Source organism: Sphaerodactylus townsendi, linkage group LG08 (genome assembly GCF_021028975.2).
Source record: "Sphaerodactylus townsendi isolate TG3544 linkage group LG08, MPM_Stown_v2.3, whole genome shotgun sequence".
NCBI lineage: Eukaryota > Metazoa > Chordata > Lepidosauria > Squamata > Sphaerodactylidae > Sphaerodactylus > Sphaerodactylus townsendi.
The window spans coordinates 30,669,466-30,685,770 of NC_059432.1; the positions used below are offsets into that span (position 1 = coordinate 30,669,466).

Sequence of the window (16,305 nt, forward strand, 5' to 3'; positions counted from 1 at the left end):
TTGCTTGCTGCAAAGAAGGGAGTTCAGATATGAGTGGTGGGGAAGCCCTTCATTGTCACTAGGTTGTGATAGATACGAAATGGATTTCAAAATGGGATTATGTATATACTTAGATGCGTCTATTTTAAGGAAGTGCACTTTAATTCCACACTGTCAATAGATACAGGTTATAGATCTACAGAATAAAAGAAAACCTTATTAAATCCAAAATATTAGCCTTTCCCCCCTCTTATACCATCTCTTTATACATAGTTGGCTTGAGATTAGATACTGCATTGTACTTGGGCTCTGTGCTTTCAGGTCTTATCAGTACATAGTTGTCTCATTCAAAAAAAGAGGCAATAGATGTTAAATCTAGAAGTCTTTCCCCCCCTCATAACTTCCCCCCCTTTCCTTTAGGGTGTGGAGGCTTCTTGCCTGTTCTTGTATTTTGAACCTTAGCTTTTTCTGGCTCTAACTATAGCATAGCATGAAGGATTAGTTTTTATACAATGCTTTTTAAAAGGAGTCTCAAAGTATCTTACAATCGCCTTCCCTTCCCCTCCCCACAACAGGCACTTTGTGAGTTAGGTGGGGCTGAGAGAGTTGTGACTAGCCCAAGGTCACCTAGCAGGCTTCATGTTGGAGACTGAGGAATCAACCTTGGTTTTCCAGATCAGAATCCACCGCTCTTAACCACAATACCATGCTGTTTTAATTTTTTTTAACTACATACACAGAATTTCAAAGAAATTAGTATATAAAACATTCAACCTAAATTTGAGTTTGTTATATTTATACCCCATCGTTCTCCCTAATGTTCTTATACCCCATCGTTCTCCCTAATGGGGACCCAAGGAAGCATAGACTGTTCTCCTCTCCTCCATTTTACCATGTGAGGTAGGTTAGGCTGACGATATATAACAAGCCCAAGATCACCTAGCAAGTTTCCATGGCAGAGCTGGGTTTCAAATCTGGGCCTCCCAGACTGTACACTGACATCTGGTCACTATATCAAATTAGCTCCGTTTCACCATATTCTCTTAACTAATCTTTCCTTTAATGAAATTACAACTGAATAACAACCATATCATGACCTTTATTCACATACTTATTTTTTTTAAAAAATTGTCCAGATGATATAGTATTCCATTCTGTGGGCTGCCATTCCAGTCCCAGAAGAGTTTAACTTGGCCCAGGAATCACTCTGGAAACTGTAATTCCATGGCCTGGGAAGGTTTCTCAAAATGCTTTTTCATTGCAACTTATCTGTTCTGTAATCTTTGTCATTGGAGCCCTTGAAAGTCAATTGGCACACCTGACTCCCAGTATATCCAATGGATCTTTTTGAGCATTCTTGTCTTTCCTTTTAGCACATTTCACTTATGGTGTATATGTTTATCCACTGCTCTCTGTGGTCAAATAGGCTTTGTGCATTTTAGTTAATACTTCTCGTTAAAACATATTTTGCAAATTAAGTAACATGATAAAAAGATCACCAGGGATGGTTTGGGAGCAGTTAACTCTTAAGCCATTGGCTATTGTAGGTTTTCTGGACTGTGCGGCCATGGTCCAATAGTTTTTGCTCCTAACATTTGACTCACATCTATGGCTGGCATCTTCAAAGGCATGCCACATGTCACCATGACATGCATCTGAAGCTGCCAGCCATAGATGTGAGTGAAACGTAGAAGCAAAAACGACTAGACCATGGCCACACAGCCAGAAAAACCCACAACAGCCAGTTGATTCCAGCCGTGAAAGTCTTTGACAATTCACCTTAAACTATGGTCTTCGTTCAGAATTTTCTCTGCCAAACTGAGGCAATAACTGAGGCAAACAGTTTGAACTTTATGTCATATTAGCATAATGGAAATATCTTTAGCAATTCTGCCTCTGTCTCTTGCTTTTTCCCACGCCATGACAAAAAAACCCCCTAATACCTGCTGACCCAAATCTTAAGGTTGTTCCATGCACAATGTTCTCCCTTTCACTTGACTATACTCTAGTGCCTAGCTAGCCCTGTCTTTAAGGCACTAGGACCCAAGCAGAACATTCTAGGAGAAAGACGGTCCAGGAAATGGTAGATGAATTCACAAATCTCCTGTCATCTTTATCCTGGACAGGGTATAGCAAGCCTACCAAAAGTTGCAAAGGAGTTGTAGTCCCCCTACTGGACAACTTTGGTGTTGCGGTTCTACGGCCACATTAGATGCTATGCCATCATTTCATCGCATCTTCCTCTCTTCGCTAACGGCCATTCCAAGGACGCTCCCGTTTCCCACTTCCTATACTCTGGGTTCCTGTATACTCGAGAAGGGAATTGCGGGGGGGGGGGGGGGATGAGCCAGGACGCCGGCAATAACATTGATCCTGGAATGACGTCAGAGACAACTTCCAAAAGCCAGACTTAGGCTGATAAAGGAATTGCCCCCCCCCCTCCAAATCCGCCATGAAAAATATCTTGTCTGAAGGCATTTGTATCTGATGCCTTTGCATCAAAGCGCAAAGTGTCTGCACCGTGCATGCAAGCTTGAGAAGCAACCCGACAAGAGTCGAAAGAGTATGTCTTGCCACCAGTGTAAGACTTTTTTTTTTTTTAAGGTTTCAGTTCGGAATTTCAGAATCCCCAACAGCGCCGCCCGTTTCACTTGAAAGAGCGTGAAACAGGCGATTCGAGCCCGGCGCGTACCCCGTTCTTTCCAAGCGAGCCGTGATATATATTCTTCCTCCGAGATGCCATCCCCGCATGATCTGAAGCATCCCCCTTCCCTCTCGCTCCATGCGCAGCCTGAGTAAAGAGCCGGACGGTCTCCCTCGCCGGGCTTCTCACCCGACTGCGCCAGGGCGAGCGGCTCCTCGCGTTGGAGAGCTGCAACCTGCTGCCTCGCGCGCCCCGCGTCTCCCTTTGCCGCTGCAGCACCAGAAGCGCCCCCTCGCGCGCCCGCCCGCCCTCCCTGTCTCGTGCAGAGAGAGGCGTCACTCGCTGGGGTGGCCCTTCAGCCCTTCACGAGCCGAGACCCCTTTCTCCGGCTGGAGGCAGCGCCCGCTTCCCTGTTGCGCGCGAGGCGGCAGCGCCTCTGCTCCAAAGGCGCGCCGGGGGAGTCTCCCGGCTCGTGCGTGGCCGGCGCGCGCTCCTGCCTCTTCCCCCTGCCTCCGAGCCCCTCTCCCCCTTGACCATCAAAGTTTTTTTCTCCCCACCCCCTCCCTCGCCGCTTTCCCTACTGCTCCTGCGCCTTTCCGTCCGCCTCCTCCTCAGACCCAATTGCCGTGCAGGGCTGGCCGGAGGAGCCCCTCCGCCTCCCGGTGAGAAGCGACTCCGGCGCTTCCCTCAGCCCAGGTGGCGCCCAAGGGGGCGGGCGCGAGAGGACGGAGGGCGTCGTGGACTTTCTCCGGCAGAAGGAGAAGCCGGCGGTGGAGCGGAGGCGGCCGGCCGATTGGACTCGGAAGGGATGAACAGCCAGCGCGTGGCGGCTCCGGCTCCACCGAGGGAGGTAAGGGGAATGGTCCCTCCCAGATGGAGGCAGGCGGCTTGACATGCCTCTGGAGTCGGCGTCCTCGTTCCCCTTCTCCGTGCTTCGCGTGGCGCCTGAAAGTTGCAGTCGGGGGGGCTTCAGGTGGGGCTGCTGTGGGCTCGCCTTCGCTCTTGCTTTTATTGAGGCCAGCCGTGCAATGGGAACTGCCTCGGCGGCGACGCGCCTAAAGGTCATCTAGTCTAGCCCCATTTCAATCCCGTGCAGGCACCCTTGATTGATGTTGTAGACCAACCCCGCCTGCCTTGTGGTGCCTTTGGCCTGTAGGGTGCCTCAAGAGTTCAGCGCTGGAGGTGTGTTGGAAACGGTAGGGCTGATGCTCCATAACAATTCCCAAAGACCTCTTGGGTGCCTGCAAAAGTTTTTCCCCCCCTTCTTATAATGCAGACAGCCCAGTAGGCATCCTTCTTCCAGTCATGCTTGGACTGCTCTTAGATTTATAGCAAAAAGAGAGAGGATTTTTCTTGCCCTGTTCCTCTGGAAGAATGATCCTAGGGCCATTTTAAACAGCTCGCCCAGGCAGCTGAAGCTATGAAATGCAATGGAGGGCTGTGCCAGCTTTCTCAGGCTGCTCCAGAGATGTTAACTGTTTCCTTTCCTTTCAAGATATTAAATGGTAAGTAGTGCTTAAGGAGGACAAGTTCTTAACAGACTGAAGTAAAGGGCTCCAAGGAAACCTACAGAGGTGCAACTTGACTGACCAATTTCAGGGATTGTTTTTGGGGTGAGAAGAAATGAAAAGGGAAGCTAGTTTTCCACTTGACTTAAGTGCTCTCCCAGTTTTGGTTAAAATACATTCTAGGTGGCTTTCTGGAATGAGATATATTTATATATTGATGGCATCTCATATTGTTGTGTTACCATAGAAAAAGCTGTGTTGTTTGCAAATAACTGGATGTAACAAACGCTTCTGTGCTTGAGCTTTATTATCTGCATATGATAATCAGCCAAATAAATGAACCAGTTAGTATTCTGTTCTTGTAATACTCAGTGCAGTACAGAGTCTGCTGTTGCATTTCATTTCCGATCTCATCTGTGGGAGTGAAATAATGTTGGCTGTATTATCTGCTGCTTCAGGCATACCTCTCGAATCTTGGGGCATCCTGATGGGCAGGGAGGAGTTGGCTCTCGCCCTGTCTGATTGTGGAATGGTAAGCAGTGAATGAAAGCATCCCTTCTGATGGTTGGGAGGCAGCTGGTACTGTTCAGAAATGGTAGTGGCATGGAGCAGCCTTCCCTGGAACTCCTTGCAGGTGATTTGATAGTTACTTGGATATTTGCACAAGTGTCTGCTAATTGCTTTTCCTACTTGACTGGTGAGTTTTTGGCATTGTAGGTTATGCTGCTGTATAGCGAAAGTTTATCATTAAGGTTGTTCTAATGGGCAGCAAATCTTTTTGTGGCAGTTGATTAAAAATAAACTAGGTTATAAGGAGTAAAGTGACAGTGCAAGATGGTGACTTGATCATCACATAAAAATCAATAAGCAATTGTCCTTTGAAATAAGATATATAAATTTGGAATGTGTCCTCAAAATGCAGGCTTTAAGAGTAGCTGTCACATTAGTCAGCACAAAAAGTTTAATACTTGAAGCCAGTGGGTTCTGTGCATGTTGCCTCAAGGGCAAGTCTCACTGGTTGCTGGTGCCAAAATAAGCGTGTGTTATTTTCATTGCTGGTATTTGCATGATGTGTTTGTGTTTCACTCTTAAGCAGGAAAGCTTCTATTGATTGTGGCTATTTAACCAGCATAAGGATTTTTTTAAAAAAAGAAAAAAAATCAGTCTAGGAACTTGTATCCAGGTTTACTTTTTAAATACTATTTACTATTAGATGCAATATGTGAAAAATCTTTTTGATGATTCTGATGAGGTGCTAATTCAGTCATCAGCCTAAAAAACACACACCCTCTATTGTGAAATCTGTCTGCTTCTTTTTAACATTGCCACATGGTAGTTTAGATAACAACTTCAGTGAAAACATGGTAAGTCTAATGCAATCAGTTAGTGATGTACTTTTTAGCCTAAATATAGAAGGCAAAAACAAATTTAATTATCAAAAATTATATTTTTTGGTTAATTCAAGCAATTTGGTTTAAAAAAATAAAATGCTATTCAGAAGCGACAATAAGAAGCCTACAAGAAGTGGTTTCAACAGCTGTAACTTGCAGCAACTCGAAAAGTGCTTTCATTAGTAGGAATGAAATATGATGGACTGTCCTGTCTCCTTAAGTGCTAACTATAGAACATGTTGGTGTTTTCATTGACCAACCCACCAAGACAATGCAAGGTCCTCATAATTCAGCATGTGGAATGTCAATTGTGCCTTGCGTTTAACTTGGATTTTATGCATCATCTAGTGAAACTTGGAACAAGAATTCTTATTTATAATCTGGGATATCTAGACTGGAATGGGTGACTGGAGACTTGACTGTATGTGAGTCTGTGATTTACTTTTCTTAGGAGATATTATAACATTTCTACTGTGTTTGTGTTGAAAGCCCTGCTTATGCCACCCTCTGGAAGGCATGGTGACTAGCTCACAGTTTATTTGACTAAAGTACATAGCCTACCAAGTACTTAAAATAGTGAGACTGCATGATGTCTGTAGTTGTTCTTGCAAGTGTGAATTTTTGCACAGCATAAATTATTCTCTGTACTTCTGAAGAAGGTCGTGCCTTAAGTATAGCTCTTCCTATCCATTTTAACCTGTTTTCAAGTGGTATAAGTTTCTTAGTGACAGTTTTCAAGGGAAAAGAAAAGCTTTTGATTGCATTACTATTGCTGAAAGTGAGGAGTACAGTTGGATTCAAGAACATGCCTGTGACTGTAGCATTAGAGAATACACCTGCAACAAACATACTGTACTGGAAACTGGCAGTTGGGTATCTGGTCATGATTTGCATAATTGAAAACTTCTATCTGGTAAAGTTAACAGAGGGACCACTTAGTATACCGTGTTTCCCCGAACATAAGACAGTGTCTTATATTAATTTTTGCTCCCAAAGATGCGCTATGTCTTATTTTCAGGGGATGTCTTATTTTTCTGTGTTCTGTTCGTCAGGCATGCTTCCAAACAAAAACTTTGCTATGTCTTACTTTCGGGGGATGCCTTATATTTCTCACTTCAGCAAAACCTCTACTATGTCTTATTTTTTGGGTATGTCTTATATTAGGGGAAACAGGGTAGCTGCATAGCTATAGCTGTCATAGCTGCAGATAGTATTGCTATACTTCTGTTGTACTTCCTGTGTGGTTCCTGTGTGCCTTGCTTGTTTCTGAGCATCTAGGATAGATGCCTATCTTTGGAAAGGGATGGGTTAATGCTTTCCAGTGGACCTAAATTATTCTCAGAAGTAATAGGGTTGTTCACATTTCAAGGTGCTCATTTGATATCTGTGTGTGCTTTCCGGCCTTTTCCTCAAGTCCACTTGCATTCTCTGTATTGACCGTTTGCTTGGTCTGCTGGTTTTATTGAGTGATTTGTTTACAGAGTCCCTTGAATGGGAAAACAAAAATATATTCTTCCAAAGGATTGTGTTACCTTTGATTTTGCTTTTAGTCACTGGTGTATATGTCATCTGACCAGACAAGTACAGGTATTAAATGAACAGTTCTTACAAATCCTCCTATATATGGTATTCAGTTGTGCCGGGTACTCAGTTGTGCCCAGTACTTGGCATGAGTAGACTTTGTAGAAGCAGTTGCAACTTACCGTTGAGTGGAAGCTGGATTGTTGAACTGTTGTGTGTGATCCTTATCTTTGTGGGTTGTTTGGTGTTCCTGTCTGGAACTGATGGTACAGTGTTCATGGGGTAGGCAAATGATGATTGTTGATGAGGAAGGTGTCTGTGCTTCTACCCTGCGGTAACAATGAACAGTCCACTTGCAGTGCTGGCCTTGTGCAGTGATTTGAGGTTATTTGACTAGTATATGATCCTTTTTGCTTTTTAGCTCCTTGACAAGAGATTAAGGTCCAGGTCTAAGAGAAGAGGCTGAATATACACTGTGAAAATACATTCCAAATATTTACTGGTTGTCAGATGTCATGCAGAATATGTTTGCCAAAGAGAAGTAGGACTTCCTGCTCCCATATAAACCTACTGGACATTTCTAATCATCTTCAAAGACAATGCTTTAGGTGCCTCTGCCTAGCAACCTGCGAAAGGGCCTTCTTTCTAAAGATGCCAAAACTTTAGAGCTCTCTCTGTGTGGAGATTTATTTATCTCTCTGTATCATTGACTTTTTGTTTTTGTTTAGTATCCCTTCACTAACTCCTACAAGCCTTTCTGTTCATACATTTCATTTAATTGGTTTTAATATATTTGTAGTATGCATGCTTATTCAATGTTTAAATAGCCACTTTGGGGACCCTGAGCTCAGTAGAAAGACACCATAAGAATATTTTTAATACATTAATGCCCCTGGCTTTTGAGTAGGATACTTCAGTGTACAGCATGTACCTAGTATATGGAGCTCTCATTTACGCAAGAATAGGGAAAAAAATAAGATAATTCCCTGGTGTCATCCCATGCTGTATATGTACATATCAGAGAATGCGCACATCAGAGAATGCTGAGGGAAGGCAGGTTCTCATATAATTTGTATTGTGGTATGGAGGAGATAAGATTTGGTAGAGTTTGTCCTGCCTGTTCCTTCTCTCATACCCCAGTACAGATAACACATTTTTTTCCATTTCTAAGCCCTCTACACATGCAAGAGGTGTCAGAACATGTGTTTAGATGAGCAAAATCTAAATGACAGCTGGACCCTCCTTCTAGCAGGTGCCGTGTGCAGATTAGGACTGAGTGCACAGTTTGTACCGTGTGCAAAACCTGATGAGGTAAGGGCACCTGATTGGTACCACTTTTGTATACAGATAGCACAGACAGCAGAGTGATGTGTGCCTGAAAACACCTGTGGTCTGGCGAAGCACTTTGTCAGTAGATAGCAATAAATAGAACTGCACTGGTGACTGTGTGTCTGTCAGTTCTTGTCTACATTGCGTCCTGCAAGGTGGTCTACTCCGAGTAAATCCACTGCTTCAACAAGAGGACTTGTGTGAAAGAGGTGTAATGATTGCAAGCAGTGTGAGGGAGTTGTAATGACCACAGGTCGTGAGGGATCCAAATCTGAGAATCCCTCCATTGATATATCCCATATTAGACATTTTGGTAAACTTGTTTATTTTTAAACAGAGGGTTCAAAGGCTTGGAATGGAGAAGGAGGCATGGTGTCATCAATCAGCTGGTTAAAATCCAATTAAAAACTATACTTCAAAGGTGCACGTAACTTGTGAGCATTGCAGGTTTTATTATGATATGCTTATTATCACACCTTAAATGTTTGTTTTGAAAGCTGGGACAAAGTAATTGAGTTTTCAGAAAAAAATAATTTTAAGAAGTTTTAGGTGAGAAATGCTTTGATTCTAAATATTGGTTCAGGTATCTTTATTATGTTGTGATCTGTACTGCTACATTGATTTAGGGGCTGTAGCATACTATCTGAAACTTGTTAGCATAGTAGCTTTTAAAACTGTAAGAGAAGGCTAAAATCCTCCAATCACAATTCCTAAATAGCCCTGTTGGTCAATATGCTACCCGGAATGCCCTACCACTACAAAATAAAATCAATTTGTGATAGAAGTGTAAGCTTTGTATTGGGGTAAACTGGAGATACCATAAATCTATGTATAATTGCTGATCACTGATCATACTTTAACTTATTCTAAATATTTTGTGAGTTGACGGGAGAAATTGATGACAACAAGTTGATTTGCATATTCAATTCCACAATTGCTAGTCATGGGAATCCCATGAGTAGTGTGGTATGTTCAGTCTAAAAAAAAACATATAAAAATGTCTGTTTTGGGGTGTTGACTTGGATTTGCTGAATGTCCCACTACAAAATAACACAATTGAATAGTTCTTTGTTTGTGAAACAGGACTATGAATCTGTCTACTCGCTGAAATTCTTTTGATCCCTTGAAAATGTTGTGTCTTCTAGAAATAGATGGAAGATCCTAGAAGCAAGGGTTAATTATTTTACAACGAAGTAATCCAAGTAAAATGAAACTCAAGCCTGCAAATAATACATAATGAGCATACCTTTGACTGGGATAGTGTGACTTTCTTTCACTACCACTCCAGATGCAATATTTGGAGTGTTTTCTGTGTAGTGTAGGGAGAGATCTGAAGGATAGTCTCCTTCCTTTTTTCAAAGTCAATAACTTTTTATTCTTCTCAAAAAAGTTCCACCTGCTATGCTACTGGGAAACAGAGAAAACTAAATTTGATTAGAAGGAGGAGGAGGAGTAGTTTGCATTTATACTCCACTTTCTCCCCTGTAAGGAGACCCAAAAGTGCTACTGCTTACAAACACTTTCCTCTCCTCTCCCCACAACAGACACTTTGTGAGATGGGTGGTGCTGACAGAGTTTTGAGAGAACTATACTGGCTCAAGGTCACCCAGTGTCACTTTCAGCCCATTTCTGGTTTGATCCTGTCATGTCTTCCAGCTGGGGTATGGGATCCTCTTTCTTTCTTCTCCACACTCCCTCTTTATTACTGTGATTGTATTTTCTCACTCTCTGTACTTTCTCTTCCCAGGCAATGCCTTATCAGCTCATTAGGCATCTGCTGTTGCAGTTCTTGCAGTAGTGTGGAATGTAGGCTGTTTTGACCTCAGGGGAGACTGCATTGTCTCTGGACTGTGGGACTGGTGGGGTACCATTCCCCCTTGGGAACTGGTAGTCAGGGGTGGTATTGTGTGATATTGGGCCATGATATGGGGTATAATGGAGGATGATCCTCTGGAGATGCCAGCCACAGATGCAGGCTAAACGTCAGGAGAAAATGCTACTAGAACATGGTCATACAGCCCGGAAACCACACAACATTTCCATTATTCCGGCCGTGAAAGCCTTCGACAATACATAATGGAGGATGCTTTGTTGCTTTTTCTGAGCAGCAGTGGCACTGTGATTAAGAGCAGGTGTACTCTAATCTGGAGGAACTGGGTATGATTCCCCACTCTGCTGCCTGAGCTTATCTGGGGAATTATCTGGGGAATTCAGATTAGCCTGTACATTCCAACAGATACCAGCTGGGTGACCTTGGGCTAGTCACAGTTCTTCTGAGCTCTCTCAACCCCACCTACCTCACAGGGTGTTTGTTGTGAGGGGGGAAGGGTAAGCAGTTTGTAAGCCCTTTTGAGTCTCCTATAGGAGAGAAAGGGGGATATAAATCCTCCTCCTCCTCCTCCTGTTGTAGTAGCTGTTGTAGTTAGTTATATTTATTATAACCGTCCACCCCTGAACGGCTCTGGGTGGTGCACACTCTAAATATCAGATAAAATACATAATAAAACATAAAAGTAAAAATACAGCATAAAAGCCTGACAGCCTAAAATCTGGCATTAGAAGTCTAAATGGAAATAGAAGTCTAAATGCTTATTCCTGATGCTGTTTCACACCGTGTCCTGTTATTTAACAGCCCAGGGTCATGACATCCAGCAGGCTTCATGCGGGGAAACAACTTCAGTTCACCCGATAAGAGCCGGCCACTCATGTAGAGGTGTGGGAAATCCAACCTGGTTCTTCTGATCAGACCACTGCTCATACTACACACTACACAACTCTGGCTTTCATTGCCCCCTCCCCTTGTTAGCAAAAATTAGTTGATAAAGTGAGCAGACATAAACAATAACTGGAGAAAGCAAACCAACAACTTCTCTTTTCATGGAGTTGTGATCTCAATTTTCATCTGCTGTCTCAGTATACAGTTAAGTTCCTTAAAAGTTTTGTTGGGCTCATACATGGACCTCTTTCTAATTAAGATGCAAAAACATAAAGCTTTACATAGCCAACTTACAGTAGTCGGTTTGTCTTCATTTCCATACATAGTGTTTGCTATGTAGTCCCTCTTGCTTCTTCCTTGAGTGCCAACTACTGTGTTTCCTCAGCTGAGCAAGGCTTATAATAAGGCATGTAAGTAAGACTTATAGAAAGCCAAGATGGTGTAGTGGTTAAGAGCGATGGACTCTAATCTAGAGAACCAGTTTTATTCTCTACTCCTCCACATGAACCCTGCTGGGTGGCCTTGGACCAGTCACAGTTTTGATCAGAACTGTCAGCTCCACCTGCCTCACAAGGTGTCTATTAAGGGGGGAGGGAAGAGAACATGATTTTAAGTCACTTTGAGACTCTTTATACTAGAGAAAAAGCAGGGTTTAAAAAACCAACTCTTCTTCTAGGTCTATGAATAAGTTCTAGGATGTTCCCATCGCTGAATTTTCTGTAGTTTTCTTTAATACACGAGATTGCTTGCACCTTGACTGGTTTTTTTTGTATTGATACATCTAGTTTCCCCATATTTTCTAAAGAAATAGAATAACATTTCTCCTGAATATTGTATTCTTATGTCTCCCCACACTGTTGTCCTTTATTTCTTGAATGTTGATTCATTGTGATTTATTTAGCTTCCCGCTCAGGTGCAATATAACATTTTCCAGTGTGAACTTGCTTATCCCTATTGCCTTACCTATTACAGGAGAATAGTCGTTGATGTGCTTAATGATCCTGCTTTTCAATCCTAGTGCTATTTCTCATGCCATTCCTTTCCTGTCTTCTACTCAGTGAAACTGTCAGAGTGAAAGGAAGCTCTTGTCATCCTCACAGTTGCCTAGTGTGTTAGGAAAGGGAAATGTAAAGTTACATTGGGCACACAAAAGCTGGTGGGCATAGATGTCCTTGTAAATTAAGGCCCCAAACTGAAAACTCTCCTTCCTCCCCTGTACGTCCACATGGAAGAACAACATTCACAACCATGGCAGCATGAGGAATAGTGTGGAGCAGGGAAGCTTTTCCATATAACTTAATTGCTGCTCCTGTGTGAAAGACAGGAAAGTGGTTCTCCATGTTGTCAGGAGAATTTAGAAGCAATAGCAGTGATTCTGAAGTGAGGGTTCCCCATACCCTACCTTGGGGGGACCTGTCAGGTTCTTGTTCTTTCACATGCCCTTCTTTTTAAGATATGGCTTTAGGATGATGTTGATGGCAAAGGGCAGCTGTACCCAGGGATCCAGCTGTTCCTGTACCAACATCCATGACTAGCTCTACTGGGTGCCATGTCAGTTTTGTTGTACTTCAGAGGTTCCCCCAGGCTCTTAATGGTTTGTGGTCCTCCACCATGTCCTTTGTTTTTTACCAGTAGACAGAATCATCTCTATAAACAGGTAAGATTCTTTGAGCTGTGTGTGTGAAGGTGGGGACTTTTTTCTTGGTCTGTAATTGGAGCACTAGGATAGGATATTTTGTGCATGAATACAAGCATTGATTCCAGCCAAATCCTTATACTGAGGCTGTATTTATTCATTTGTTTTATTGCTTGCATATGTTACTTTTGTAACTTTATTTTTGCAAACTGGTAAAAACTGAAAAGCAAAAACTGGCTTGATTTTACTTTTCCATACCTTTATTATGTTTCTAGTGCTTGAAGATTTCTCACCTTACCAGGCAGAATACTTCTTGGGTGAGCTTTTGCTAGCAGTAGGAATTCCAAGGCACTGAGGGATAAAAATGCATGATGCAGTCATTGGCATTTTAAATTCCTTTGTATTCTGTGTGGAAGGAAGGTGGCAGCAAGTGGACTGTTAGGAAATAAATCAGAGCCTGTTACTTCAAACTCACGTCTACTCTGAAGTAGAATGGGTAAAAAAGTTTAGGATTGCATTTCAAGTAGTAACTGCAATAATACATTTTGTAAAACCATGAATGAGATGATGCTTAAAATAAGTGCATTCTTGATGTAGTGAATGCTGTTTGTGAATCAGTCTGTTCTATTTTGGGGCAATGAGGAACCAAAGTTATAAGACTGTTTTCACAAGTTTTACATTTCTCCCATCCATAATTCATAGTACAGTAATCTGAAGTATACCTTTGATTTGAAACTGACTGCCTTCCTCTTTTGGTTTTACATTGACTGCATTCACATGTAACCGATGAAAAATCCCAATTTGGAAAGAGATTATTAGCAGCACCTGAAAATGTCTGAGGTCTTGATCCTGGAAACAATTTGCATGTGCTGCTGGAGTTTTATTCTGTCTGTAGATGAAGATAATAGCTCAGTATCTCTTGCTTTCACAATAACATTTTATTGTTATGATGGGAAATCTCTGCTACTGCAGTAGCTGAATTTTCACTTGCTATCCAGATGCTGGCGAGCTGCAGAAGGACATGTCCTAATAGAATGAGTGGGAAATATGCTTAAGGATATAATTTTTTTGAGGATGCTAGCTGCTTACACTTGATTATCTGCATTATTCCACTTTGGACACATAAGGGCACTCAGTGAATGCTCTCCAACTGCTTCTGTATGAGACACCTGGGAGCTACGGTACTAGTTGATGGTTCAGTTCTGAATGTTTATTTAATAATTCTTTATCTAATGTGTAAAGAATTGCCATGCTCTTGATTTTGACTTGAAATTTGGATATACCCACATTTAAATAATGTTCTGTGTTGCATCCTTCCAGTGGATTTCACTTGGGTATATTTATGTAGTATGGGCTTGTTTATACAGTATGTTTTGACTGTATCTAGTTATTCTGTACTTGGTAAGCACTTTGTAGCTGAAGGAAACATTCATAAGGAAAAAAACTAACCATCGACAAGTTAAGAAAATTTACGTAGTTGAACATGTCTGGTTCAGATTATTTGTACCTCCCAAATGTTCATGAACCTGCTGTTTTGAACACTGAACTTACATACAGAGAAATTACAACAGCTTACATATTTTTAGGAGAAAAGTGAAATATTGTACTGTTTATTTATAGCATTTATTTATTGTACTGTTTGTTTGTTTGTTTATATTACCTTGGAATGAATCCACATATTCTTTTCCACTAATGGTGTGGCTGTATATTGGTAGAAGACGCTTCTCCTAGAATTTAGGGCTTCTTGTACCATTAAACAAAGCTTGTATAAGAGGAAAGCTCTACTGTTAACAGAACAGAGGGTTGTTATTTTAAAAATAAAATAGAAGATTCTTTTTCCTTGAAGAAAATCTGTGTGTAGGATTCAAATATTTTCAAAAGTAAAATTATGTGTATTCACAATTTTAAACTTGTTCGCATGTGTAACAGACTGCATGTCTGGATAAAATATGAGAACTTTAACCCTCAAAAATGGGTTGGTGAATGCTGCTTGTAAAAGGAATTTGATTAAGTGTGCACACTTCTCAGTATGATGTGAATCAGTCCAGCAATTGTAGCAAACATTTGATATAAGTATAGCTAGGGCCTGTATATGTATGACACTGTAATGTGGAAGAGGACTTCATGGAAGTGATGGGGAAAAAACTGGTCATTTGCATTCTGCTCTCTCTTTCTTCCTCTTGTCTCCATTTCAGGTTGCAAGTAATTTAATGGAAGTTTCAATCTCCCCAACTCACTTTAAATTGATTTTGGTGCTTACCATAGTAAAGAAGCTGAAAAAGGATCTTGAAAGTTTAGTTATTTGTCTGCATGAAAAGCATTCTAGTTGTGACTACAAAATAAACTGAAGCGGCATCCCTCTTACATCAGAAATTTTATTTAGAGCAAAGCTGCATAAATTAGCAAAAGTTCTGTCGACCCCAGTTCAGCTGTTTGAGGGGGAAAAAGCACAAATGAGGCAACAGATACTCACCAGCTGCAAGACCATTTTTCATAGTATGCATAAATGCCACAAAATGTACTTGGCTTCCTGACAACTAAACTTGTATGGCTCATGTGGGTGTTGTGTTTATGCTTGATATATTTTTATTTATTTTTATTATATTTATACCCTGCCCTTCCATGCTGGAGCTGGGCTCAGGGCGGCATACAAACACATTTAAAACAGTTTAGGCAGGGACGTAGGTATAGATTTTTTATGGGGGGTTCAAGGAGTGGGGCCAGGCCCCCACCTGCCCCTGGGGGTGTGGCCACGCCTCCCCAAACCCCGCCCCAGCCTCAGTGCTTATAAAGGCAGCTCTCTGAGGCCAGGGAAGGCAGACTCCAATGCCCCACCCCCACCCCCCCACCAGCTGGGCTCCCAGCCAGCAGCCAGCAGCCCTTTCTGCCCTCCCCTCTGTTCAGAGGCATAGCTAGGGAAAATGGAGCCCAGTGCAAAATCTGAGTTTTGCGCTGCCCCCACCCCATGGGTGGCTGTTGTGATGCTGGAATCCACCCTAAACGGCATCACTTTCAATGGTGTTTAAACTGGAGAGCCCAAATTCTCCTTTTAAATCCACCTTAAAGGGAGAATCTGGGGTCCCCAGTTAAAACAACATTGAAAGTGATGCTGTTTGGGGGTGGATGCTCCCCCACCTTAAACAGCATCACTTTCAATGTTCAAACTGGGGACCTCAGATTCTCCCTTTAAATCCATGCCAAAGGGGGTGGATTTAAAAGGAGAATCTGGGGAAATTTGGAGGGTGCCTGCTTTCAGGAATGCAATTGTTAAGCTAGAAGCACCAAACTTTCAGGGTATCTTTTGGAGACTCTCCTAATGATACCACCCAGGTTTGGTGAAGTTTTGGTTCAGGGGGTCCAAAGTTATGGACTCCCAAAGTGGGTGCTCCCATCTCCCATTATTTCCAATGGGAGCTAAAAGAAGATGGGGGCTACACATTTGAGGGTACATAACTTTGGACTCCCTTTGGTGTCATGTGAAATTCTCATTAACTGCTAGTCAGCATTATTACTGTCCTTGTATTTCAGTATTTTAATCTGGGTTATGACTCACTCACATGATATTGCTTAAACAGCCAAAA

At 42.2% G+C, this 16,305-nt stretch overlaps 1 protein-coding gene across 5 annotated transcripts in view; it reads left to right on the top strand.

The window, feature by feature from the left end:
* Positions 1-3,083: 3,083 nt before the first annotated feature.
* The window catches only part of PCDH15 (protocadherin related 15), a 904,280-nt gene continuing 891,058 nt past the window's right edge, over positions 3,084-16,305 (top strand). For all 5 annotated transcript variants that reach the window (XR_007245346.1, XM_048507034.1, XM_048507035.1 and 2 more), the window contains exon 1: positions 3,084-3,473. The gene's annotated coding sequence lies outside the window, so the exon portion shown is untranslated. The remainder of the gene's footprint in view (positions 3,474-16,305) is intronic.